The following is a 5,063-nucleotide window of genomic DNA, read 5'->3' as shown; positions in this document are numbered from 1 at the left end:
AACATTAAAGGGATATCAAGATTAAGACACTTAGTAAAAAGATATTATAAGAAAATCTTAAAAATAAGTTACTCACCTACCACACTACCACTTCTATGAATTCCTCAGCTACCACTTATGTTATTTTCTAATGTAAATACATAAGATACAAAGCTAACATTCAGATTAGCATAAAAATAGTAGATTAAATTAAGAGTTTGCTTTATCAGGTCATAAATATACCACATTCAACAGTTTGAGAAGTTAACCTAATAGGACTCGAATTCCTACCTAAAAAATGTTAGTACTTTTAAGTAGATTTTATTATCCGGCCATCTATCTTTCCCTAATCACTAACATCTCTATCATAATATATTAAATAATTTTTTTAATAATATAAATTAATAAAAGTGAACAGAAAAATACTATTTTTATATGCTTATAATCAGGGGTGTTCATGGTTTGATTTGGATCGGTTATTAGTTAAAATCAAAATCAAATCAATTTAAATTGGTTTTTTAAACTTCTAAACCAAACCAAATCAAAAAAATAACCGTCGGTTTGGTTAGGTTTTTTCAGTTTTTTTTCGGTTTGAAAGTAATAAGTTTGTTGAGGACATACGCATTTCGATAGCACAAACACTTAGTACATGAATAATTCACAAATAAGCTATTACACGAACAAAGTGATTCATCCAATGTACCAAGTTTCAGAAACTAAAAAAACTCATTGTCAATAGGTTAAAGTTGGTTCAATATTCTAGAGATCTCAACATCTTATCAACAATAAAATTACACCTTAAAATATTGAGAAATTACTTCTAAAAAAAAAATCAATATTTCATAGTCAAAACTAATCAATTACCATCTTCTTTAGCTTGAGCTTTAAATGATTCAATGTTGCGTTAGAGGATTTTATAAAGAATAGAGAAAGTGTGCTATTTAAAGTAATGAATATTGAGGGATTTAGACTTAAGATTTTAATAGTTGGGCTAAAATTTAAGTGTTGGGCTTCAGAAAATAGTAAAATTAAAGACTTAAGTTAATTAAAATTGATCAAAATACTTATATTTTATTTATAAATAATTATAAAATTTATATATAACTTCTCGGTTCAATTTGGTTATTTTTGCGGTTAATTTTTAGTAAAATCAAAATCAAACCAAATAATATTGGTTTTTCAAAATTTAAAACTAAACCTAACCAAATCAAACCAAATATCGATTTTTTTAATCGATTTGGTTCGAATTGCGGTTCGATTTGGTTTTATAACCATAACCATGAACAACCCTACTTATAATAATTAGTAACGTAATGGCTTATTACATTACAAATACAATACTTATCTTACTTAAATAGTAATAAATCTAACCGTCTAAATACATTTTTATAAGGTAATTAACAAAATAAACTTTTAAAGTTCTATATTTAAGTTACTTTAAATAAAATTTAAAAAGGTAAAACAAAAGTAACGTAACTTAATATTCTATATTTATTTTCTTTCCTTTTTATTTTTATTATCTATCTATATATAAAAGGAGAAGAAAAAATGACACATATCACACCATAAATTTTCAGTATTTTAAATAAATTTTAAATAACTAATAATCAATAATTAAATAAATAAATATAGACACATGTCAATAATTATAATTAGAATGACACATGTCAACACAACAATTTTTTTAATTTTAAAATTTAACTAATTTTAAATAATCAATAATTAATTAAATAAATGTAGACACATGTCAATAATCTCTATTATATATATATATAAAAAAAAAATTAAGTTCAGTAAGCAATGTATACACAAATGCACGTTTCATGTTATTAGATGCGGTAATTTTGTTACACATATTAAATACAGTCTTTATTATTGAAATGAAAATTAATTAAAAGTCTATGTAAAATAATGAAAAAAAATCAACTAACTTCCCAATTCTATCTTAAATTAAAAAACTGCTGGAATTTTTTTTTTATTATAAACTAATTTAAATTTTTCAAATTAATTTTTTAGTAATTAAAATTCTCAATTATTAATGAAAAAAAATCAACTAACTACCGACTAACTTCCCAATTCTATCTTAAATTAAAAACTGCTAGAATTTTTTTTTGTAAACTAATTAAAAAAATTCAAATTAATTTTATAGTAATTAAAATTCTCAATTATTAGGTTTAAAAAATATTATATATATCAAAAGACAAGAATTGCTATCCTATTTTTTAAATCTACCGCCTACAATTTTTCACTCTTCTTTTCTCTTTGTTCTCAAATCTCAATAATGGTGAAGAAATGGCTTGATACATACTCATATTGATCTTCTTAACATGTTAATGGGACAAACTAATATTTCTACAACAACACTTCTTTAAAGGTATAATGTCAATTTTCTCTCTAAATTTACTTTCATATTTTTCTTAATAGTTTTAAATTTGAAACTTCTTGCTTTAGTTTTTACTTTGACATTGATAGATATTTGCGAAAAATTTCAAGCAACATTTTTGGATTTCTTTCTAAAAAGTTGAATTGCTTAAAATTTAATTTTTTATATCAATTCATGCACCTTTTTATGGAGTTATTTTAAACTATTTGGAAAATAGTTTTGCAAGGATTAAATTCAATTCGCCTTCATAGTTTATGGAGTATATTATAATGCATTTATGATATGTGTAGTTTTGCAAATTTACGATGTTTAATAGTTAATAGGACTTCATGTGAGATCTTCAAAAATAGTAATTAGACTTTTATTATTTATGAAAATTTAGGTTGTATATCTCTTTCATAGTTGTTTTGTTTTTATTTATTTGTTTGATGTTTGATTCCTCTTTTATCTATCTTTATTTTTCTTTTTTTAACGGATTGTAGTCATAGCCTCATAGGATCAGAGGCAGTGACTTTGTTGACATTGTGATATGCAAGGCTTTAGTGTCAAAGGGTACAGAGACCATAAGTCTGAGAAGGTATGTGTAAATTTGACTGAGTAGTATAATATAATTTCAATTATTAAAATCAGTCTGTACTAATTTATGTGATAGATCTTATACATTTTTTGTTTATTCATAATAATCCATATGATTATTCTATCCTCTTATGCTATTTTTACGTATTACGAGTTCTCAAATTTGACTATTCTTACACAAGTTTGAACATCTCTCTTACTCAGACTCATGAATAGATCAAGTCACTTGGATAACAATCATGTTCATTTCTTCATCATACACTTGAATAGATTGAATGAACGCAAATGAACATTTGCATTGGTGAAATCAATGTAGAAATTGATTGTAGGTTATTGTTACTCTAATCAATATATGCTATTTCTTAATATACTTGCAATTCATCCAATGCAATGAAGGCATCGGATTATGAGTAAAATATACTACCATTTTACATTTATTTGCAAATTTATCTAAAATCAATTAAGACTTTTGAATATTTCATATATTATAATTTAAATATTAGTGTTACATTTAACTTTGTTGCAGCAATGTTATCACAAATTTTGATTATATAGATCTTCAAGGTTTACATTGGTAAGAGATACACGATATCAATCCTGCAAGAAAAACTTTGATGTTATTATTGTGCAGATACAACACTTTGTATTCAAGAAACATTTCACTTGCTTTTTTTGTAAAAAAAAATTAAAAAAATTATCACAAAAAATAATACAAATTGTATGTTATTTAGAGCTTCAAAATTACTATTAGTTTCCTTTGAAATTTAAGTAATTAGATGATACAACAATAATGTGCAAAAATCAATTTTTTTTGGGTTTATTAATCAAATGTTATGCACATGACATTAAAAAATTATAATTTTAAATTTCATGAAATGCTTGATTTTTCTTTATTTACAAGTATGTTTTCAAGGCTCATATCAACAAGAGATTTAAGATAATATAAAATTTATCAAATATGATTTATTTGATTTTTTTTTTCCATGAAATGTTTTCAATTTTTTTGTTAAAGTTATATCTAAGATTTTGTGTTACTTCGCAGAAATTAAAAGATATATTATGAAATATAACAAAATTTATTTAATGTGTTTTGGGTAGAAATAAAATAGATCAAAATTCGATTTTTGTGAAAATTAAAAGCAATTATTATATGTACAAATTGAAATCATGACATGCTTGATTTTCTTTTGATTATAGATAAGTGTTCAAGACTTATATTGATAAGAGGTTTACGATATCAATCCTCCAAGAAATAATTTGACATGATTATTGTGCAGATATAATAACACTTAGTATTCAAGTAAAAATTCACTTAACTTTTTCTGATTTTTCAATAAAAAAATCATCACAAAAAATAATACAAATCATATATTTTTTGTAGCTTCAAAATTACTATTAGTTTCCTTTGTATAAGGTAATATTTACATTTGAAGAAATGACCAATGAGATCAAGGTTGATAAATAATATTTTAAAATCGAAATAATTAGATAATACAACAATAATGTGCAAAAATCGATTCTAATATCAAGTCATTTGGTAGTTTTAGAACAAAACTAAAACAAAAGAAAAAAATTAATAAACAACAAAATTAACTATTTGGAAAAAATTTAAAAATCTCATGCTACAAAATAAATAAAAAAATAAAATAATTAATGAAAAAATAAGAAAAAGAAAAACATTAACAAAGACATAGCTATAAATACGTAGATAATTTTTTTCAAAAAAATAATAATGATTGAAAACAAAAACTAATCTAAAGCATCTCGTAAAATTCCTCACCACTTACCTAGCTAACCTTATCTCTCAAAACTCAATTATATATTTTAATCTTCTACCTATATAATAGGAAAGACAAAAGTGTCACACATCACAAAATAATTCAATTCAAATTTTGAGTTTATATAAAATGAATTTAATATTTCAAATAAATATTATGTAATAAGAAAATAGCATCAACATATAATTTTTTTAAAAACAATAAATTTAAAATATTGTAAATTTGTATTTTGCAAAATATTGCAACATTCATCATCAGAATAATTCTAAAATTTTCAGTTTGGATATTTTTTTAAAAAAATTCTCTCCAAAAAAAATATAATTTAAATTTGATAAATAATTATGTAA

The sequence above is a fragment of the Solanum stenotomum genome, chromosome 8, assembly GCF_019186545.1.
Source record: "Solanum stenotomum isolate F172 chromosome 8, ASM1918654v1, whole genome shotgun sequence".
Taxonomy (NCBI): domain Eukaryota; kingdom Viridiplantae; phylum Streptophyta; class Magnoliopsida; order Solanales; family Solanaceae; genus Solanum; species Solanum stenotomum.
Note: the sequence above shows the minus strand (reverse complement) of the source record.